The sequence below is a fragment of the Monodon monoceros genome, unplaced genomic scaffold (assembly GCF_005190385.1).
Source record: "Monodon monoceros isolate NGI ecotype Baffin Bay Population unplaced genomic scaffold, NGI_Narwhal_1 Super_Scaffold_20, whole genome shotgun sequence".
NCBI classification, from domain to species: domain Eukaryota; kingdom Metazoa; phylum Chordata; class Mammalia; order Artiodactyla; family Monodontidae; genus Monodon; species Monodon monoceros.
This window is the reverse complement of record NW_021703777.1, coordinates 114072539-114097507: the sequence shown is the minus strand read 5'-3', so window position 1 is coordinate 114097507 and position 24969 is coordinate 114072539.

Here is a 24969-nt window from a genome sequence, read left to right as displayed (position 1 = left end):
TCTCACCCCTGAAAGTCACCAGTCTTTCCAAACTTCTCATTTTATAGAGGAATACACAGCAGTTACCATTGATTAAGTGATATTTGGAGATTTAGTCTAGGAGCCATTTCAAGTGTTAGGGATACACTAAAGAACTAAATTTACCCAAATTTTCCTTTCTCATAGGATTTTGTTTTTGTTGTGAATATGACAAAAATAATTTACAACACAGAAAATTGTGTCATATACTAGAATTCGGTTGTTTATTCATAATGCAGTCATTAAACAATGTTTATTGTGTGCTTATTTTGATCCAGGCACAAAAGCATACTTGAAAAAAGGTAGTGCCATGCCAAGCATGCTAAAATTTTGGTAATTTATTTATTTATTTATTTTTGCTGTTGAGCAGTGAGACTGTTTTGAGCATTATCTGATTTGTATTTAAGTAAAATCACTCTGCTCAGCAGAAAATGGAGAATGGTATAGACAATTGGGAGGAGAATTAAATCAGAGGAACTGATTAAGAGTAGATTAGGTTAGAAATGATTGTGAGTCAAACTACAGTATGGCAGTAGGTAGGTAGAAGTGCATGGACTTCACATATATAACAGAGATAGAACTGATAAGACTTACTGAAGTATTGAATTTCTGAGATACTGGAAGAAGGCATTTTCAAGATTGACTTCTTGGTTTCTGAATTAAGAAAATCAGTGGCACTTACTGATAGAGAATTCAGGAGGGTGTGTGGTAATCCATGGAAGGAGGAACTTGAACGTTATTTTATTTGCCAGTATTGCAGGGTTGAAATCCACATATTTAAATTTCTTTGCAGAATTTGAATACTTGCATTAAATTAAGGTTTATGCATGATGTAAATAAAAGTAGATCATTAGAAAATAGAAGGGCTTGATTCTTAAGCACTTTTCATACCTACAGGAACAATTTTTTATTGAATCTCAGCTTCTCCCTAGGAAATCACTGAAAAAAATTCTGACAGATAATTAAACTAAAAATATCAGTTCCAACAATATTTAATACTATTTTCTTCTTTAAAACTCAGGCCAATAAATAAGAAATAACAATTGTTTTTGGAAAATATTTCACCAAAAAGACTTTTTTTTTGCACAAATTATACCTCTAGTCAGTACTTTCACATATTTGTGTTTTTAGATTATTCCTCTGTACTATCACATTTAAATATGCCTCGAAGTCAGTAATGAAATTTCTTTAGTTGAAAAAAATACTCTGATAAGTAAAATAGAGAGAAAAGAACAAACACTCAAGTTACTGAGAACTTACTCTGGCACCTTTTTAAAGCCCTTGTTACAGGTGAAGTCACAGAAACTTAAACCATTAGATGAAACACCAAAAGACTCAACATTGAACAGGAGGTTGTCATTCAAAGAATTAAATCTTATTAGTTTGCATATACCTTCCATGATTGTCTAATGTTCTGGCAGTTTGAATGTTGGCAATAAAAATGTGTCAGTTTGCAATAGTAATAGATTGCATTTTTTCAATGAAGTAAAGAAAGACAAATCAATAATGCTCTGTCCTGTTTAATATGTTCTTACTAATTTCCATTTTATTGACCATGATTTGTATGAGTTTATACAACTGCAGATAGATAAATATTGTGAAATCAGGAACAGCCACTAGAGCAGTCTGTTACACCTCATTATTTAAAACTAAACACATACACACTCACACAGTCAACACAAACACATTTGTGGGATATAATGCTATGAAAACCTTATTATTACAAACTGTTCTGTTACTTTCTGTTAAGGCAGTTTGCTCCTTTCTACTAAATTTGGAATTCTTATTGCTACGTCTCATTCCGTTATTAATGAGAAATTTAGGGGCCTCAGGTTCAGAGAGAACACAATTCAACTCCTATTCTGCCACCTATTTTGCATCCCTCCCTCCTTTATTTTGGGTAATTTAATCAACTCATCAGAGTTCTGGTTTCCTTCTCTATAATATGATGATAATATCTAATCTGAATGGATAACCTTTAGGATTTAGTTAATTTTGAAGATTAACTGAGATAATGGATAGGTAATGCCTAATTTAGTGCCTGGCACATAGAGATTGCTCAGTAAAGAAGAGGGACTATCTGGAAGTTTGTGCTCTTTGACCAACATCTCCCCACTTCCCCCACCCCCAACCTCTGGGAACCAACATTCTACTCTCTGTTAGGCTTCTTAAGACTCCATATATGAGTAATACTATAGAGTACTTGTTTTTCTCTGTCAGACTTACTTTTCTTAGCATAAAACCCTCAAGGTCCATCCGTGTTGTCCCAAATGGCAGGATTTCCTCCTTATGATGGAAGAATATTCTATAGTACAAATACACCACATCTTCTTTATCCATTCATCCATTGATGGACACTTAGGTTGTTTCTGTATCTTGGCTATTATGAATAAGGCTGCAGTAAACATGGGGGTGCAGATGTCTCTTTAAGATACTGATTTCATTTCTTTTGGATATATACCCAGCAGTGGGATTGCTAGATCATATGGTAGTTCTAATTTCAACTTTTTGAGGAACCTTCATACTGTTTTCCTTAGTAGCTGTATCAATTTACATTTCCAACAGTCTACAAGTTTTCCCTTTTCTCCATGTCCTCGCCAGCATTTGTTATCTCTTGTCTTTTTGTTGTGATTATGGTTAGTAATACTGTATTACATACCTGAAAGTTGCTAAGAGAGTAGCTCTTCAGTGTTCTCACCACAAAAAAGAAATGTTAATTATGTGATGTGATGAAGGTGTTAGCTAAAGCTACAGTGGTAAACATATTGTAATATATAAGTGTATCAAATCAACACATTACATACCTTAAATTTACACAATATTATATATCAATTATATCTCAGTAAAGCTAGGGGAAAAAGGCCTATGATATAAGTCTTGCATAAAATTCTCAAATTTTCTTACTTCTTTTCTGGACAGTAATAAAGCATTTCAGAAAGAGAACAAGATGGAAAGAACATCTTTGATATCTAGTCTCATGGGTGGCTCCAGTCTCTTCAATTATTAGTCATTATATAGCCCTTCTCACATTGAATCAAGACTGGTCATATGTGATTAATGGAATTCAGCAAAAGTGACAGTATTTGATTTCCAACACTAAGTTACAAAAGGCATCGCAGCTTTTACCTTGGTCTTCTGGACAGGTTAGTATAAAGGAAGTAAGAAGTCATACTTGAGAATACTCAAGATACCCTGCAGGGAGATCTATGTCAGGAGGAGTGAAATACCCTTGGCCAGTAGCCAACACCAACTTGCCATCCATCTCTGGAAACCACCTTGAGAGAGGCTTCTCCAGCTCAAGTCAAGCCTACTGATGATTGTAGCCCAACCTTATGAGAGACTCCACAGCCAGTAATGCCTAAGTCACTTCTGAAATCCTACCCTACAGAAACCATGAGAGACAACTAATGATTATTGGTATTGTAAGCCACTACGTTTTGGGGTGATTTGTTATGCAATGATAGGTACCTAACAGAGACTTTTGTACCAGGCAGAGGGGTGCTTCTGTAAAAACAAAAAAAAAGACAACAAAAAACCCTAAATGTGTGGCAGTAATTTTGGAACCAAACAGCAGGCAGAAGTTGAAATGGACTTGAGGAGACTATCAGAGGAGACCTGAAAGTCCTCGAGGAGCCTGTGAGAGAGTGATGAAAGGAAAGTGAAGAAAACATTACTGGAAACTTGAGGAAAGAGGATCATTGTTGAGTAATAATAAAATGTTTAACAACGCTTTAGTCTGCAGAAATGTGGAATTTAGAAACTATGTCTAATTGACCGGATGATATAGCTAGGGAAATTTCTAGCCAGAGTGTTGAAGGTGCCACCTGGCTTCCTCTCTCTGATTAAAGTAAAAAGTGAAAGGAGATATGTAAGCCAAAAGAAGATTTGTTAAACATAATGAAGGCAGGATTTGCAGAGTTTGACATTTTTTTCCTCATTCACAGCCTTTCCAGATGGCAAGAGAAATGGCAAGTGGCTGCCAGGAAAAGATCAAATGTGTGCTACTTCCAGGAAAACATGATCTAAAGATGAAGCCAAGGTTGAAGACATACAATTCTTTAAGATGTCAGAAAAGTCTAAGACAGTTTCTCTAAGAACCACTTGGTCATATTAAAGCCCACTAAGGATCTTAAGAGTGAGCCTCAGAGATCTTCTTCCTTTAAACTATATGTGTTATAAGAATTTTGATGGAGTTGTCCCTTACTTACCTTAGTATATTCTCAAGAAAGACACTGACTTATCTCAAAGAAATTTGTGAGTGACACATTTATATAATGAAATGAACCCTAATAAGACTCATATGAGACTCACAAGGTTTTAAAGAAGATTATACTATCATAAATACCTTCAGTTTCAATTAAAAATGACAGAACACAATATGAAAACAGGCACATGGACTCTCTTACTATTATGAACAAGAACAAGTTGGAAAAACTCAGCTACAAACACCAGCCATTTCTTATGTAAAGACAAGGATAACACAGAGGGTAGAATCTAGAATCCAAGGGGCAGAACAAGAGGCAAGATGAATTACTCCTGGCGAGTAGGGATCATTTTTAATTAAAGAATCATGGGCCTGGGAAAATTCCAGAATTGTATGAAATAACGACAGCTGTGTGCTCCCTTTTTTTCTTTTTGAAAATAAAGGTCTAGAGAGGTGTTCTGTCTTATCATTGTATAGTAGATGTATGGAGTTGAAGGGGATGGGTAGGAAAGAAGTTAACGAAGGGGATGGGTAGGAAAGAAGTTAACTTCTCTCTTCAGTTCACAGGTCCTCACTTGAAAAGAACTTCTTCTAGGTGGTTGTACTCCAGCAATCATACCTGAAGTGTTTTATCTACACTTGGAAGCTGAATTACTGCTGATATGAGACATTTTAGGGTCTTGAGAAGGGGAAAATGTTTTTGCATATAGAGGGTCATGAATTTTAGGGGCTGGTGAATAAACTCTGGTGTCACACTCTAAGGTAGACTCCAATGTTGCTCTCTTCCTGGTATTCCGTCCTTGCTTAGTACCCTTCACATGAAATCAGGGCTGGCCCTTTGTGCCCAATGGAATATAGTGGAACAGATGAAGTATGACTTCTATAGGAAGGTTATAAAAGGCATGCAGCCTCTGCCTTGGACTTTGGGCTGCTTGATTTTGGGAAAGCCAGACACCACGCCACGAGGACATTCAAGCTGTCCTAGGGAGAGGTCTATATGGAGAGAAGCTCTGGCTACCAACTATCAGCCACTACCAGTTTGCCAACAATGTAAAATGTGTGATCCACCTTGGAAGAAAATTGTCTAGTCCCAATTAGTTCTTCAGATGACTGCAGCCCAGATGACAAGTGATTGCTACCTCATGAGAGACCTCAAGTTAGAACATGTCAACTAAGCCACTGAAGTTTCTGACCCACAGAAATAGTGAGAAATAATAAATGGTTATTGTTATTTTAGTTAAGTTTCAGGATAAATTTGTTTATTATACATCTTTATTAGAGTATAATCACTTCACAGTGCTATGTTACTTTCTGTTGTACAACAAAGTGAACCAGCCATATGCATACATATATCCCCACATCCCCTCCCTCTTGAGCCTCCCTCTCACCCTCCATATCCCACCCCTCTAGGTCATCGCAAAGCAACGAGCTGATGTCCCTGTGCTATGCTGCCCACAAGCTATCTATTTTACATTTGGTAGCTTATATATATTGATGCTACTCTCACTTCACCCCAGCTTCCACCCCCTCCCTGCTGCCGTGTCCTCAAGTCCATTCTCTATGCCTGTATCTTTATTCCTGTCCAGCCACTAGGTTCATCAGTACCATTTTTTTAAAATTCCATATATATGCATTAGCCTATGGTATTTGTTTTTCTCTTTATGACTCGCTTCACTCTGTATGACAGACTCTAGGTCCATCCACCTCACTACAAATAACTCAATTTTGTTTCTTTTTATGGCTGAGTAATATTCCATTGTATATATGTGCCACATCTTCTTTATCCATTCAGCTGTTGATGGACATTTAGGTTGCTTCCATGTCCTGGCTATTGTAAATAGTGCTGCAGTGAACATTTGGTACATGTCTCATTTTGAATCATGGTTTTCTCAGGGTATATGCCCAGTAGTGGGATTGCTGTGTTGCATGGTAGTTCTATTTTTAGCTTTTTAAGGAACCTCCGTACTGTTCTCCTTAGTGGCTGTATCAATTTACATTCTCACCAACAGTGCAGGAGGGTTCCCTTTTCACCACACCCTCTCCAGCATTTACTATTTCTAGAGTTTTTGATAATGGCCATTCTGATCGATGTGAGGTGATACATCATTATAGTTTTTACTTGCATTTCTCTAATGATTAGTGATGTTGAGCATCTTTTCATGTGCTTCTTGGCCATCTCTATGTCTTCTTTGGTAAAATGTCTATTTAGGTCTTCCACCCATTTTTAAATTAGGTTGTTTGTTTTTTTTGATTTTGAGCTCCATGAGCTGTTTGTATATTTTGGAGATTATTCCTTTGTCCGTTGTTTCATTTGCAAGTATTTTCTCCCATTCTGAGGTTTGTCTTTTCGTCTTTCTTATGGTTTCCTTTGTTGTGCAAAAGCTTTTACGTTTAATTAGGTCCCACTTGTTTATTTTTGTTTTAATTTTCATTGCTCTAGGAGGTGGGTCAAAAAAAATCTTGCTGTGGTTTATGTCAGATTGTTTTTCTGATGTTTTCCTCTAACAGTTTTATAGTGTCCTATCTTACATCTAGGTCTTTACTCCATTTGGAGTTTATTTTTGTGTATGGTGTTAGGCAGTGTTCTAATTTCATTCTTTTACATGTAGCTGTCCAGTTTTCCTAGCTGGGAAAAGGCTGTCTTTTCTCCATTGTATGTTCTTACATCCTTTATCATAAGTTAGGTGACCATAAGTGCGTGGGTTTATCTGTGGGCTTTCTATCCTGTACCATTGATCTATATTTCTGTTTTTGTGCCAGTACCATACTGTCTTGATTACTGTAGCTTTGTAGTATTGTCTGAAGTTGGAGAGCCTGATTCCTCCAGCTCCGGTTTTCTTTCTCAAGTTTGCTTTGGCTATTCAGGGTGTTTTGTGTTTCCATACAAATTTTAAAATTTTTTGTTCTAATTCTGTGAAGAATGCCATTGGTAATTTGATAGGGATTGCATTGAATTTGTAGATTGCTTTGGGTAGTATAGTCATTTTCACAATATTGATTCTTCCAATCCAAGAACATGGTATATTTCTCCATCTGTTTATGTCATCTTTGATTTCTTTCATCAGTGTTTTATAGCTTTCAGAGTACAAGTCTTTTGCCTCTTTAGGTAGGTTTATTCCTAGGTATTTTATTATTTTTGTTGCAATGGGAGATGGGATTGTTTCCTTAATTTCTCTTTCTGATGTTTCATTGTTAGTGTATAGGAATGCAAGGGATTTCTGTGCATTAAATTTGTATCCTGCAACTTTACCAAATTCATTGATTATTTCTAGTAGCTTTCTGGTGACATTTTTAGGATTTTCTATATATAGTGTCATGTCATCTGCAAACAGTGACAGTTTTACTTCTTTCTTTCCAGTTTGTATTCCTTTTATTTCCTTTTCTTCTCTGATCGCTGTGGTTAGGACATCGAAAACTATATTGAATAAGAGTGGCGAAAGTGGACATTCTTGCTTGCTCATGATCTTAGTGAAAATGCTTTCAGTTTTTCACCATTGACTATGAGGTTTTCTGTGGGTTTGTCATATATGGCCTTTTATTATATTGAGGTAGGTTCCTGCTATGCACATTTTCTGGAGAGTTTTTATCATAAATCGGTGTTGAATTTTGTCAAACTTTTGTCTCCATCTATTGAGATGATCATATGATTTTTATTCCTTAATTTGTTTGTATGGTATATCACATTGATTGATTTGCATATATTGAAGAATCCTTGCATTCTTGGGATAAATCACACTTGATCATGGTGTATGATCCTTTTAATATGTTGTTGGATTCTGTTTGCTAGTATTTTGTTCAGGATTTTTGCATCTATGTTCATCTGTGCTATAGGTCTATAATTTTCTTTTTTTGTGATATCTTTTTCTGGTTTTGGTGTCAGGGTGATGGTGGCTTTGTAGAATGAATTTGGGAGTGTTTCTCCCTCTGCAATTTTTTGGAAGAGTTTGAGAAGGATAGGTGTTAGCTCTTCTCTAAATGTTTAATAGAATTTGTCTGTGAAGCCATCTGGTCCTGGACTTTTGTCTGTTGGAAGATTTTAAATTACAGTTTCAATTTCATTGCTTGTGATAAGTCTGTTTATATTTCTTAATTCTTCCTGGTTCTGTCTTGGAAAATTGTACCTTTCCAAGAATTTGTCCACTTCTTCGTGGTTGTCCATCTTATTGACATATAGTTGTTTGTAGCAGTCTTTTATAATCCTTTTGTATATCTGAAGTTTCACTTGTGATTTCTCCTTTTTATTTCTAATTTTATTGATTTGCGTCATCTCCTTTTTTTTCTTCTTGAGTCTGGCTAAAGGTTTATCAATTTTGTTTATCTTCTCAAAGAACCAGTTTTTAGTTTAATTGATCTTTGCTATTGTTTTCTTCATTTCTGTTTCATTTATTTCTGCTCTGATGTTTATGATTTCTTTCCTTCTACTGACTGGGTTTTCTTTGTTCTTCTTTCTCTAGTTGCTTTACTTGTAGGGTTAGATTTATTTGAGAGTTTTCTTGTTTCTTGAGGTGAGATTGACTTGCTATAAATTTCCCTCTTAGAACTGCTTTTGCTGCATCCCATAGGTTTTGAGTTGTCGTGTTTTCATTGTCATTTGTTTCTATGTATTTTTAAATTTCTTCTTTGATTTCTTCAGTGATCTCTTGGTTATTTAGTAGCACACTGTTTAGCCTCCATGTATTTGTGTTTTCTGCAGTTTTTGTCCTGTAATTGATTTCCAATCTCATAGTGTTGTGCTCAGAAAAGAAGCTTGATATGATTTCAATTTTCTTAAATTTTCCAAAGCTTGATTTGTGTCCCAAGATGTGATCAGTCCTGGACAGTGTTCCATGTGCACTTGAGAAGAAAGTGTATTCTGCCACTTTTGAGTGGAATGTTCTATAAATATCAATTAAATCTATCTAGTCTATTGTATCATTTAAAGCTTGTGTTTCCTTATTTTCTGTGTGGATGATCTGTCCATTGGTGTAAGTAGGGTGTTAAAGTCCCCTACCATTATTGTGTTACTGCTGATTTCCCCTTTCATGGTTGTTAGCATTTACCTTATATATTGAGGTGCTCCTATGTTGGGTGCATCAATATTTATAATTGTTATATCTTATTCTTGGATTGATCCCTTGATCATTATGTAGTATCCTTCTTTATCTCTTGTAACAGTCTTTATTTTAAAGTTTATTTTATCTGATATGAGTATTGCTACTCCAGCTTTCTTTTGATTTCCATTTGCATGGAATATCTTTTTCCGTTCCTTCACTTTCAGTCTCTGTGTGTTCCTAGGTTTGAAGTAGGTCTCTTGTAAACAGCATATATATTAGTCTTGTTTTAGTATGCATTCATGCAGTCTGTGTCTTTTGGTTGGGGCATTTAATCCCTTTACACTCAAGGTTAATATTATTATTATTATTTTCGTGGTATGCAGGCCTCTCACTGTTGTGGCCTCTCCCGTTGCGGAGCACAGGCTCCGGACACACAGGCTAAGGGGCCATGGCTCACGGGCCCAGCTGCTCCATGGCATGTGGGATCCTCCCGGACCAGGGCACGAACCTGTGTCCTCTGCATTGGCAGGCGGACTCTCAACCACTGCACCACCAGGGTAGCCCTGAAGGTTATTATTGATATATATGTTCCTATTACCATTTTCTTAATTGTTTTGGGTTTGTTTTTGTGGGTCTTTTTCTTCTCTTGTGTTTCCCACCTGGAGAAGTTTCTTTAGTATTTGTTGTAAAGCTGGTTTGGTGGTGCTGAATTCTCTTAGCTTTTGCTTGTCTGAAAAGCTTTTGTTTTCTCCATCAAATCTGAATGAGATCCTTGCTGGGTAAAGTAATCTTGGTTGTAGATTTTTCCCTTTCATTACTTAAATTATATCCTGCCAGTCCCTTCTGGCTTGCAGAGTTTCTGCTGAAAATTCAACTGATAACCTTAGGGGGATTCCTTTGTATGTTATTTTTTGCTTTTCTCTTGCTGCTTTTAATATTTTTTTCTTTGAATTTAATTTTTTGTTAATTTCAGTAATATGTGTCTTGGGGTTTTCTCCTAGGGTTTATCCTGTATGGGACTCTCTGTGCTTCCTGGACTTGGGTGACTATTTCCTTTCCCATGTTAGTGAAGTTTTCCACTATAATCGTTTCAAATATTTTCTCAGACCCTTTCTTTTCCTCTTTTTCTTCTGGGACCCCTATAATCCAAATGTTGTGCATTTAGTGTTGTCCCAGAGGTCTCTGAGATTGTCTTTCATTCTTTTTTCTTTATTCTGCTCCTTGGCAGTTATATCCACCATTCTGTCTTCCAGTTTACTTATTCGTTCTTCTGCCTCAGTTACTCTGTTATTGATTCCCTCTAGCGTGTTTTTCATTTCAGTTATTGTATTGTTCACCTCTGTTTGTTCTTTAGTTCTTCTAGATCTTTATTAATAATTTCTTGTATTTCCTCAATCCGTGCTTCCATTCTATTTCCGAGATTCTGGATCATCTTTACTATCATTACTCTGAATTCTTTTTCAGGTAGATTGTGTATTTCCTCTTCATTTATTTGGTCTTTCAGGTTTTTACCTTGCTCCTTCATCTGTGACATATTTTTTTGCTGTCTCTTTTTTTTTTTTTTGAAAGGTGGGATTGTGTTCCTGTCTTACTGATTGTTTGGCCTGAGGCTTCCAACACTGGAGTTTGTAGGCTGGTGGGTAGAGCTGGATCTTGGTACTGAGATGAGGACCTCCGGGAGACCTCACTCTGATGAATATTCCCTGGGGTCTGAGGGTCTCTGTTAGGTCAGGTTCAGACTTGGAACTCCCACCACAGGAGCTTTGGCCAACCTTCAGCTCATGAGCCAAGATCCTGTAAGCCGCAGAGGGTGGCAAAAAAGAAAAAGAAAAAGAAAAAAAGAACAATAACAAAGAGTAAAAAATAAAATTAGACTAGGAAACTAAAAGATATTTAGAAAGAATATAAAAAGAAAAATATAGATGAAAAAACAACTGGAAAGTAAAACAGAACCACGATAATAAAAAAGAGGAGAAAAACAAAAAGGTGGAAGGGGCCTTGGCTGTGGGGGGTGGGCCTTAGGGGCAGGGATTAGGTGGTGGGCAGGGCCTATGCTTAAGACACACAGGATTGGAAAAGGCCCTAGGGGGGTTGTGGTGTGGGGCTTAGGCTCAACAAAATAGGTGGATCCCAGGTCTCAGAGGGCTGGGGACTCAGCCTGGGAGGCCATCAGGCTTCCCAGGCCTGAGTTGGTGGGGCAAATGTGCTCTGCTCCTCTTTCGCTCCTTTGTCCTGGAGGGCCCCTCCTGACTGCCTCTCCTGTTGTCCTCTGGCCTCCCTCCTATGCCCCCAGGACCAACCCAGCCCAGAGGGGGCCTCTGAGGGTGTAGAACCTGGCCTGAGAGCTGGTAGGCTTCCCAGGTCAATTGGACAGGGGAAACGCTTGGCATGCTCCCCACTGATCCTATCCCCCAAGGATCCCTCCAGGCGTGGGAACCCCTACCCCCCCCACCCCTCAGGGGCACTGGTCCTTTCTGGCCTCCACTTCTCCTTCCCCCTCAGTCCCCCCACATCCTACTGGTTGGCTTGGGGATTCCTTCTGTCTCCTTGGGCATTGAGGTGCCCCACCAGTGTCCAGCAGGTACCCTAGTTGGGGGGAGATGCAAACACCATGTCTTCCCATGCCACCATCTTGACTCTACCCCCCAGGATGAATTTATGTAACTATCAATGATATCCCACTAAAGCATGACTGATTCAAATTCACACTTTTTCCATTTCAAAAGGTAAATATATTTGTTTATCATCATCTTCAAACATATTAAAGAGAAATTTGGTATCAGACAACATATTGTATAATTTCTAAGATGTTGATCTGGCCTTTGAATAGGGAAAGTGAGAACTGTAAAGAATAATTCTTGGTTGACATAATTGGTGAGAGATAAAAATTAATTTATATTGGTCATATGACCTGGCTAAAATATAATTCCTAGTGTAAATTAAACTTTATATGCCTAAGAAAAGGAAGCACCTGAGTTCAAACCTGAATTATCTCTTGATTATTAAAGTATCATAGAAGAAAATAAGTCCCTGGAAGAAAGCCCTGCCTCTGATGTAATTAACAACCTTAGTGGAGAGTAGCAAGTGTTCTGATAATTAGGTGTTGTACATGCATGTAAAGGCTAGCAATAGAGGACTGAATCCTGGTCCTAAGGTGGAACTATTTGTATGAGCCCAATATGATGATCTGAATGGTGCACTGAGATCTAGTCACCCTCGTTATTGTTTTGCAGAGAGGAACATTGTGAAACTCATGTTTGTCCTCATATAAAGTTGTCTATAATTTTAGAGGTCACTTATTCTATCGGAATGACAAGGACCTTTGACACAATGTGTTTCATATGTAAAAATGTGTCAAATTTCTTCATCTCTCCTACTTAACTCTTTTCTATACATTTTGTGACTATGCAGAGTTTGTTAGTAGGAGTGAGAAAAATGATGTTTAGGATATATAGAAAGTAGATTTAAAAGAAGATTTCTAGAGAGAGCCTCATAACCACTATCAACTGCAATATTTTTTTCCTATTTATTTATTTAATTACTTATTTTTAACAAGGTATAGTTGATTTGCAATATTAGTTTCAGGTGTACAACATAGTGATTCAAAATTCTTATAGATTATACTCCATTTAAAGTTATAAAGTATTGACTATATTCCCTGTGTGGTATATCATTGTAGCCTATTTATTTTATAAGCTTTGTGACCTTTAATTCCCTACTCCTGTTTGACCCCTTACCACTTCCTTCTTCCCACGGGTAACCACTAGTTTGTTCTCTTTATCTGTAAGTCTATTCTGTTTTGTTGTATTCATTCCTCTGTTTAAGTCTTTAGATTCCACATATAAGTGAAAACGTATAGTATTTATCTTTCTCTGTCTGACTTATTTCACTAAGCATAATACCCTCTGGGTCCATCCATGTTGTTATAAATGACAAAATTTCTTTCTTTTCTTTGGCTAAGTAGTATTCCATTGTGTGTGTGTGTATATATGTGTGTGTGTATATATATATACACACACACTACATCTTTATCCATTCATCTGTTGATGGACACTTAGGTTGCTTCCGGATATTGGCTAGTGTAAATAATGCTGCTATGAGCACTGGGGTGTCTGTATCTTTTTGAATTAGTGATTTCATTTTCATTGGATATATACCCAGCAGTGGAATTGCTGGATCATATGGTAGTTCTACTTTTAGTTTTTTTGAGGAAACTCCATACTGTTTTCCATAGTGGCTCCAATAATTTACATTCCTACCAACAGTGTACAAGTGTTCTCTTTCCTCCACATCCTTACCAACACTTGTTATTTGTGTTCTTTTTGATGATGGTCATTCTGACAGGTGTGAGGTAATATCTCGTGTGGTTTTGATTTGCATTTCTCTGATAATTAGCGATGGTAAGCATCTTTTTTATGTGCCTGCTGACCATCTTTATCTCTTCTTTGGAAAAATGTCTATTCAGGTCTTCTGCCTATTTTTTAATTGGGCTATTTTCTTTTGGCATGGATTTTATGAGCTGTTTATATATTTTGAATATTAACCTCTTATTAGTATCATCATTTGCAAATATTTTATTCTATTTAGTAGGTTATCTTTTTGTTTGCTCATTGGTTTTCTTTGCTGTGCAAAAGCTTTTAAGTTGAATTAGGTTCCATTTGTTTATTTTTGCTTTTGTTTCCTCTGTCTTAGGAGATAGATCAAAAACATTTGATATAATTTGTCAGAGAGTATTCTGCCTATGTTTTCTTCTAGGAGTTTTATGGTTTCTGATCTTACATTTAGGTATATAAACCATGTTGAGTTTATTTTTGTATATGGTGTGAGACAATGTTCTAATTTTATTGTTTTACATGTAGCTGTTGAGTTTTCCTTGCACCACTTATTGAAGAGACTGCCTTTTTTCCATTGTATATTCTTGCCTCTTTTGTCATAGATTAACCACTACAAATGACTGGGGTTATTTCTGCATTCTCTATTATGGTCCATTGATCTATGTATCTGTTTTTGTGCTAGTACTATACTGTTTTGATTACTGTAGCTTAGTAGTATAGTCTGTTAGGGGTTGGGATATCTCAAGCTCTGTTCTTAAGATTATTTTGGCTATTTGGGGTTTTTGTGTCTCCATAAGAATCTGAGAATTATTTGTCCTAGTTCTCTGAAAAATGCCATTTGTATTTTGATAGGGATTTCATTGAATCTATAGATCACCTTTAGTAGTATGGTCATTTTAACAATATTATTTCTTCTAATCTATGAGCATGGTATATCTTTCTAACTATTAGTGTCATCTTCAGTTTTTTTCATCAGTGTCTTATAGTTTCCTGAGTACAGATCTTATATCTCTTTAGATAAATTTATTTCTAGGTGTTTTATTCTTTTTGATGTGATGGTAAATGAGATTGTTTTCTTAATATCTCCTTCTCATAGTTCATTGTTAGTATATAAAAATGCAACAGATTTCTATATATTAATTTTGTATCCTGCAACTTTACCTAATTCATTGATGAACTCTAGTAGATTTTTGGTGTCATCTTTAGGATTTTCTACATATAGTGTCATGTCATCTGCAAACAGTGACAGTTTTACTTTTTTCTTTCCAGTTTGGATTCCTTTTATTTCTTTTTCTTCTCTGATTGCTCTGGCTAGGACTTCCTACACTACATTAAATAGAAGTGTGGGGAGTGGGCATCCTTGTCTTCTTCTTGATTTTAGAGGAAAGGCTTTCAGCTTTTCACTGTTGAGTATGAGGTTAGCAGTAGGCTTATTATATAAGGCCTTTATTATATTGAGGTATGTTCCCTCTATACCCACGTTTTTGATAGTTTTTATCATAAATGATGTTGAATTATGTCAAGAGTTTTTTCTGCATCTATTGAGATGAACATGTGATTTTTATTCTTCAAGTTGTTAACGTGGTATATCACAATGATTGATTTGTGGATAATATGAACCATGTTTGCATCCCTGGAATAAATCCAGCTTGGTCAGGGAGTATAATCCTTTTAATGTATAGTTGAATTTGGTTTCCTAATATTTTGTTGAGGGATTTTGCATCTGTGTTCATAGTGACATTGGCTTGCAATTTCTTTTCTTTTTTTTTTTTTTTTTGTAATATCTTTGTCTGGTTTTGGTATCAGGGTGGTGCTGGCCTTGTAAAATCAGTTCTAAAGCATTCTTTCCTCTGCATTTTTTGGGAATAGTTTGAGAAGGATAAGTGTTAACTCTCTGTAAATGTTTGGTGGAATTCACCTGTGAAGCCATCTGGTCCTTGACATATGGAGTTGTTTTTTGTTTTGTTTCTTTGTTTAAATGATTGGTTCAATTTCATTAATGTTAACTGGTCTGTTCATGTTTTCTGTTTCTTCCTGGTTCAGACTTTGGAGATTGTACCTTTCTAGGAATTTGTCCATTTCTTCTAGGTTGTCCATTTTATTGGCATTTACTTGTTTGTAGTAATCTCTTATGATCCTTTGTATTTCTGTGGTGTCAGTTGTAACTTCTTTTTCATTTCTTATTTTGCTGACTTGGGCCCTCCATTTAAAAATTTTTTTTGATTAGTCTAGATAAAAGTTTATCAATTTTCTTTATCTTTTTCAAGAACCACCTTTTGGTTTTATTAATCTTTTGTATTGTTTTTTAAAATCTCTATTTTATTTATTTCTAGTCTGCCCTTTAGTTTTTCCTTTACTAATTTTGGGTTTTTTTTGTTCTTCTAGTTACTTTAGGTATAAGATTAGGTTGTTTATTTGAGATTTTTCTTGTATCCTGAGTTAGGCTTATATCACTATAAACTTCCTTCTTAGAATTGCTTTTACTGTAACCCATAAATTTTGGATAGTTGTGGTTTTGTTTTCATTTATCTTCAGTTTTTTTTAAATTTCTTCTTTGATTTCTTCAGTGATCCATTGGTTGTTTAGTAGCATATGGTTTACCCTTCACATGTTTGTGTTTTTTGCATGTATATATATATTTTTTGTAGTTTTCCAGTCTCATAGTGTTGTGGTCAAAAAAGAGACTTGATAGGATTTCAGTTTTCTTAAATTTACCTTGACTTGTTTTGTGTCCAAGCATGTGATCTTACTCCCTGTATTTCACCAAATTCCATTCATAATGTGTCTTCCCTCATTGGGTGATATGGTAGCTGATGATTACCTTGTGTGTCCACAAATGCTTGGTAGGGGAAGATATGTCAAGTTTTAACGTTTTTGTTTGACAGATGAAATATACAATTGTATGTTTGTACAATAAGAATGGTAACTATTCAACATCTTCTATGTGGCAGGAACTGCATTTATGTTATTTTGTTCTTTACTTACAATAACCAGAGTTTCTATTAGAAAAAATAAATTAGCGTTCTTAAAAGACAAGTGAGTTGCCCAAAATCACACAATACAAGTGCAGGGATTTTGACTCATTTCTCTGATTCCTGAGAGGGGATTGATTCTTCTGCACTACACTACCTCCAACTTACAGACTGATCCTTGCAAATATATTTTTGTGGTACTTTTGTACTACAGGGTCACTGAAGTAGTGAAATACCCATACTATACTTCACAAGCAGTAGCATCAAGACAGTTTCCTTTTTATAAAGAGTTGTTTTCAAACCAGATGCTTGTGAGTTAGGCGCTTCTGTCAGGTTTTCATCCATTCAGAAGATAGTTCTTGAGAACACTGAAAATACCCTCTGGAGATTTCTGTCTCAACATTACATTACTCTATTGGACAAAAAGTTCTGTTGCTGGGACCTGATTCTTCTGAGTTCAAAATATATTATGGGTGGGAATAATTTGAACAAATGTCTCATAGCATTGGAGGGAAAAAAACTACAAAAAAGCCTCAAGAGAAAATCGTTTCAGTGACTTGCCAAATTCGAAGAATGAAGCCATTGTACCTTAAGCTAACAGTTAAGGCCTTTCACTGTCTGCCCACAAATTGTTTTCTTCACTCCTATAATCCTATTACCCAAAGCCAAGTACCATCCTTACTAATTCTCCAAATGTGCATGGTTCACCAGGTCTGAGACTGTTCAGTCTAACAAACAAGTTGATATTTGTTTAAACAGAGCTTCAGCCTAAAGTGCATTTCATTTCTGTAGCTTATAGCCTTAAAAAATGAAGGCACTTTTATGAAAATACCATTCTTTTCCACGCCTTCTATGAAAAATCTCAGCCTAGATTTATGGCTGTTTACTCACATGGCCTATGTAAGTTATTGGTCATCTTTCAGTCTTAGCACTTATTGCTTCCTGTCTTTTATTTTTAGTTATCTTTCCAAAGGTTTATGTATTGTTTCCCATTTAGAGTGTAAATTCAAATGAGGATAAAACTTGTACTATGTGCTGTTGTGAACCCTTAATAAACCCTACCACTGTTCTTCATGCAAAGTATATAGTCATTTAAAACTATTCTTTATTAATTGTATTTGTGATATGCCTATAACTGTAAACAAATCAAAAGTTTTCTAATATATAATGAACAATAATACCATAAACATTCCATTCTTATGTGAATATAAAAGTAGGACACTATTGATTTAGTGGTAATTAAGATGTTTGGGAAACTGTCAGACAAATTGGTATTATAGCCCAATTTTATAGGGTTGAAAATATTTTGTTATCTATGTAAAGTTTACATATGAAAATATAGTAATGTCCACAGGTCTTTAGTATCACTTAATGATTAGTTCTATCCAAGAATTTATGTAGAGAAGTGGTACTCTGCTGTGGAGGTCTCATGTGTCAAACTCAGATGTACATGAATTATTTTAACCTATATTTTTCCCTGTAAGTTATGAATCCTTTGAAATAAGAATAGATATATGTATACTAGATCTGTTGTTTAGACTGAATTCCCAAGGTGGTTTAGAGAATTTGAGAGATTAAGAGAGTGAAGACTCTGCTCTTGTAAATGAGGCCTCAACAGGTGAATTGGGCTGTACATAGTTGTACTTGTCCAGTATGATATTTCAATATTGGAAGTCTATGGTTTATATCCAAAGAGCCAATTTTGATGAGAAATATGATGGAACACATTGTTGGGTATTGGGTATAGTTTTAATGGTACTATCAGAATTTAAAATTATATCTTATCCTAAATGACAAATTATGAAATATTTTATCCTAAGGATTCATTTTGCATGACATTCTTTCAATTTTATGTTTTCCTCTGTTGGAAATCCCTTAACATTTTTTTTCAAAGGACCAGAAATTAGAAATAATATAATCAAGAGAAAAATGTTTATGAAGTTAAATAATACCAAATAAGAAGATGTAGTTTCAGAAAGAGTAATGAGATGGGACATTCATTGATACCTGCTTTCTCCTGTTAATGAAATTATTTAAAATATTACTATGTACTTCACAAATAATTCAGAGAGATACATTTTGACAAAAAAGATATATATGCTTTATGTTATTGATTCAGAAGTACATTTCTGGTTATTTCTGGTTTTTTCTTAGGATACTCTAAGACATATATGCTTTACCTAAATATACAATAGCATTGTATTCTATACATAATATAAAGTAATACTTCAGGAAGTTTACACCCTTGGTTGTAAAAATAGAGGAAGAAATAATCCTCAAGAAATTTACAATTACATGGGGAAAATAAGAGAAATAACATTGTGGGACCAAATTTGAGAAGTGCCAAACTATGGTCACTGTGTTGGCCTGACTCACTATTGGCTCTGAATCTCTCCAACCCATGCAAATAGAACACATTACTCTCCAATTAAATGTCCCATTTCAGATCTGAGGACCAATTCTGCCTTTAGGCTGATGGATTATAAAGATCTCCGTATGTATAGCACATTTTTGGAAATACATTTTTTCTTTCGGCAACTCATTCTGCCAGATGCAGATCCCTAAGAAATACAGCTGGGGGCATGACCCAGCCAAATGCACATTCTTATCTTTGCCCCATCTTATCTGTGTATACGGGCTCCATAGAGAGAAAGGAACTTAAACTTTCTTACTGAAGTCTAGAACCTCAAGCAAGTTTAGAGGAATTATCTCTGCCCTGGGCCCCTACCAGTATTTCTTTAAAATATGCCTTCTGAAGATTGAAGCTCTCACTCTGTGGATCCCCCTGAACTTTTATAATCCCCACACTCTTCCTTTGCAAAACCCAACTGTGGAGTCAAACTATACATTCTGTGTGAACAATGGCAGGCTGTCTATGTCCTCTCCTCTTGGAAGTAATTTTTTCATTTTAATGTACTAATTAGATTCTATTGTTATTATTACTTAGGTGATGAACGATGTCAGTTAAGGAGAAGAAAACCAATAACCAAACATTGTTATTGACTATATGATTGATAATAATATGTTGTAAATATGCACACAAAAATATGAAAATATCATTGAAAAATAATATCATAAAATGTTTAGGTTAGTACTGAAATTATTTTTTAGTCAAAATATTTACTTTTTTTTTTAAACTAGAATACCTTTCAGGTTTATACCAGAAAGTATAAACCCCTCTTCTCACCCTTATTTAGTATAGACCACTTAATCAAATTTTACAACACAATGTTTTGTTTTTTAAAGTGAATTTTCGCTTATTCAGTTAGAATAATATCCACAATATAGATAAGAAAGATAGACTCAACTTTTTACCATTGATCTTCTATTCATGCTAGAAAACTTCATAAAGTTCATGGAAATGGCAGTAGTTATTCTCCTTTCAGAAACTTTGGTTACAGTATCAGGAGTTTATTTGCTTTTGTTGTTTTTTAGTATATTTTAAAAGATAATAGCTTCTAAAAACAATCTTATTAATGTAAAGTTCTAAATGTAATATTCAGTATCTACCATAACGGGTATGTATCTCTCATTTCATATTTTATTTCTCTATTATCCTTTTTTCATTGTCAACTAGTTGTACAAAATATCTGCATGTTGTGTACTTAGTTGCAAATATATGTTGTCCATTGTACTCTTCAAATTAATATCTATTAACAAATTGATACTGGTAACTAGATCGGTATGGGATGAATAGGTTTCTGAAAGTACTGCCTAGAGAATGGCCTCACTTTTGGCCAACTGTCTTGTAAAGTGCCATATTGATTTTGTTATAAGGAACATTTGAAATTCTGAAAAGAAATCAATAGGAGGTCCAAATAATTTAGATACTATCGCTTAAATCAATACTAATGTATATTGCTTTCCATTAGCTATTTGATGTGACATTTTGAAGTATATATTTTGTGATTTATGTTATTATTTATATAAGTTGGTTATAAACACTAAAAAGTGATCTTTTATATACCTTATTTAAAAAGTATAATTACTTTAAAATATTGGCTTTCATTGTGACTTTGTTAAATAATCAAAATAAAGACTTCTTTGGATTTTGTCTTATTGTTTATTAAAGCTATCTCAAAATAAGAGAATAATATAGCCACCCATTTATACTTTCAAAGTTGTTTTAGAAATGTAAAGAGAATTTTAGAGTTCAATAACATTTGAAAAAAAATTAGGTTAAGAGAAAACCAATTAATGAAAATCATATCCGAGTCACTTTGAGATGACCAAAATGCATTTTATTAGATTATTTGTTTATGTTATTATTTAGCAGTCATGGTAATTGACTGTGGTTACCAAATATTTGTTCCATTAATCAAACTGTGTTTGAACTAGTGCACAAAATTACAAAGTTGCTTGGATTTGACTGGTTTAAATAGTCTCAGATAATTCATTTATTCAATTATTCTAAGTCAGTTCCTTGTAACTGATAAGCTATGTTAATACATAATCTTTTAAAAAATATGCAAGTTTCTTAAGTAAGCATATTTAATATGTTTAGATAAGGAAAACTCCATATAATATCTTAAAATTCTATGATGTCCGATTACATTTTTAATATGAATCCCTGCCTAGCTCTTAGAAAAGGTTCAGTGTCAGCTTACATATGAATAAATTAAAATTGATAAAAAATAAAAATCAATATTAGTAAGTTTATTTTTTTAATATATTCCTTTTAGTGACTAGTTAAGTATCATGGGATGGGGGCACTGAAGTACCTCATATCTAAATGTGAATCACATCAGTGACTTTATAACCTTGAGCAAGTTCTTCAGCCTTAGAGAGCATGTTTCCTATTCTATAAGTGATAAAATAGTATCACTTACCTCATAGTGTTTTGTTGGGATTTAATTAAATCACGCAACATTAAGATCTTAGAATACATCCTGGCAAATGCATTTTTAAAAAATGTAGGTTAAATTTTATTTTAAAATTGTTTCACTTTTGAAAGGATAATCCCTCGGTGTTTGTCATAAGCTTAGAAGCAGTTGTTTCTATTATACTTATCTACCATAGCCTTTTAATAGGCTATTAATTATCAGATAGTAAACTTTCTCCTCAGCAATGATTTTCGAGCAGAATGACAAACATTTGGTTGTGTATCCCTTACCTTAGGAAGATAATGGTATAGAAATCAAAATTGCTTATTCCCATGATTGTACTATCTTCTATCACCTCAGTGATGTGGTGTGGACTTGTGGGGAAGCTGGGCTGAAGGCAGAGTGGGCCTGAGGCCAGTTTCCCATGGCCACTGTTATCCACATTCCTGGGAAAGATCGATGACTCTGGACACAATGACAGCTTATATACAGTAGCTGTTCAAACTCTTCTGGTCACCCTATACTGACCACTCTAGACAGAGTAACCATATTGGGCACCCTAAATTCTTAGGATAAGTTGTAAGACACTTTCAGCTTTCTGTGAATTCCTACTTGCCCTCAGGAAAAACATATCTGATGATATGTTAATATGTGTGTGTGTGTAAATACATATGTATGTAGGTATATGTCAGGGCTCTTCAGAGAAATAGAACTAGTAGGAGATATGTGTGTGTGTGTGTGCATATATTTATTTATAGATGTATGTGTATATAGATATGTATATATGAGAGAGAGAGAAATGAATGAATGAATGAATATGGGGGAGATTTACTGTAAAGAACTGGCTCATGTGATTATGGTGGCTGAGAAGTGTTGACCCAGGAGAGCTGATGGTATAGTTCCAGTCTAAGTCCAAAGGCAGGAGAATACCAAAGTCCAAGCTCAAAGACAGTCAGGCAGTTGGTCAAGGCTACACTCAGCTCCCATGTGCCACCTGCAGTTCCTTGCCATGTGGCCGTCTTCATAGGCTCTCTCACAACATGGCAGCTTCCTTCTTCAGAGCCAAGAAGGGAAAGTCTCCCTCTCTCTCTGGTCTGCTAAGGTGGGGTCTTATGTAATGGTCATATTTACTTCCTATTGTTTTTGCCATATAACACAGTCTAAGCCTGTGATGTCCCATCATGCTTGCCGTAATGTGTTGGTGAGAAGCAAGTCACACTTGATGAGAGGCAGTGAAACAAAGGCATAGATCATTGGGGAATCTTCATAGGATATGTTTGCCACAGGGCAGTTGAATAAAGCTTGGGCTGGGAATTAGTCATGAGGATAGAAAAAAGTAAATAGAAGTCGTATTATGAAAGGTCTTGAATTTTTTGCTAAGAGATTTGAACATTATTTTCCAGGAAATTGAGTATCATTGGGAAATTTTAAGCAAGGAAGTGGCATAATCAGATCTGTGTTTGGGAAAGACAGCACTGCTGAGATAATGAAGAATGGGATGGAGTAGGGACAAAAGGGAGGCATGGAGATTAAGGTAAAAGGCAGGATCACACAGGTTATAAGGAACCAGAAAGAGTGGGAATGGGAATGGAAGATTAGTATAGAAGATTCAATATATTGAATTTAAAAATATAATTCAAATTTGTGCCTAGAATACCACATCAATAAAAAGATAAAAACTTGTTTCAAATATGTTCTTCTCTAATAAATTACATTTTAAAATTTCATTTAAAAATGTTATAATGTTCATTCACTTGACATTGAAAGTCCATTAAAAAGTAAATGATTTCATAAGTTTTCAGTGTGCTATGTTAATAATGATGTGTTGCCCAAATGCCACAAAATTTGCATATTCAATAAATATTTGCATATTCAAACAAACAATATTTGTTTACCTTTTATGTTAAAATAAAATATGAACATTTCGATAATATTTTACTTAATAAAGACAGAGCTTAGAGTTTTGTGAATATTTTGGCTATGCATGAGTCACTTTGGCACATACATTTGTAGTACACTTATTTGGCCCATTTGTATTTCATCTTTAGAATTGGGAAATTATTTTGCAACTGAAGATACTTTATCCTTGAAATACAGGATTGAGCACAAATAGTATATGTGAATTGCCACATTGCCCCTTTAATTCAGATAACATTTCACTTTCCCTTTGGAGGCTGATGTTCCTTTGCCTTGCATATGCTGTGAGGTCCTATGCTGACAGCAAAGCTGAATACTAAAACCATCTGTCAGGACCCAGGGGAGTTTGCTATTTTTCACTGCTTCCTCATGGTGTAAGGTCAATACTACAACAAGGTATGTTTCAATAAATATGCGGTGAGAAGAGAAATTGTCTCAAAGTAGGAACTACCAGCTGTCAGTACAATTAGTGACCAAAGAGCAGGGAAGTAACCTTGAGGGCTTACAGATTCATTTGGGAATTGATTTCCATGGGGTTCTGAGCTTTGTTCTGCAGAATGTCTTTTAACAAAAAAGAAGTATATGTTGAAAGTGGCATCTTTTAAAATATTTTCTTTCTACACAATCTCTCAAGCATTATTGTCACAGATCTATATACATTTTGTTGTTGACAGATACAACTGTAGGATATGATGTATATATATTTTTTTCTCCAGAGAAAAAAGGCTTATTATGTTTAAAAGGAACAAAAAGAGATTTGTGTTCAGCCATCTGTGGTGCTGGCTGTAGGTTAAGAATATTGTCATTGGAGCACTGATTCCTGAGATAATTAATTCTAAATGGACTAAGTTAAGTATTAATGACTTTCAAGAGCAGGGAAGCCCGGTGAAACATATGCCACTCCCACATTAAGTATACTGTTTTGTTTTGTTTTTTCAAAAAACTGCAATAATCCATTGCATTATTTTGAGGTTGGTTAATATTTTTAAGAGAGAATAATGAAAAACACTCAAGGTCAAATAATTTATACACTGTGCCAATCTTAAATATCAAAAATGGTGTCTCCATTCTTTTACTCTTTTCCTGAGTATAATATTTTGGTGCAACCCTATGTAGTTTCCACTTTTCGTGGCAAATTATAAGCAACTGTCTGTTTTTCTCTACCCTTTTCTACACAAAATAGATCATTTTGACTCCAGTGATAAATACTTTAAAAGGAATAAACAGCATGTTCCAGGTATTTAGAAGCAACAAGGTACTGAGTACAGAGACAATTTGTTCATTAATATGGAGGAGAGAGTTAAAAACAAACAGGAATTGTTGGTTGTAGGTTTTCCTGGAACTAAAATTTGCCTAAGCTACTATCTCCTAACTGCTGCTTTTGTAAGGACAAAGAAAACTTAAAACTAAAAGGCTTAATGCTCTCTGAAAATAAGGGAAGTGATTTCCCTCCTCTCCTTTTTCTTAGAGAATTTACTTTAGACAAAGCTAGGTAGACCTTTTGTCAGTTTTGTTACCTAGGAATTTTTTCTCAAGGACCTGGTCACCATCTCTTTCAAACGTGGTCGTCAAGAAAGATAGGGTCCCTCTGTCCCAGCTGCTCTGGGAAGATCGGAGTCCAACTGCAGTGGGCACCTTGCCCTGAGCTGCAGAGCAACCTCCTGACAT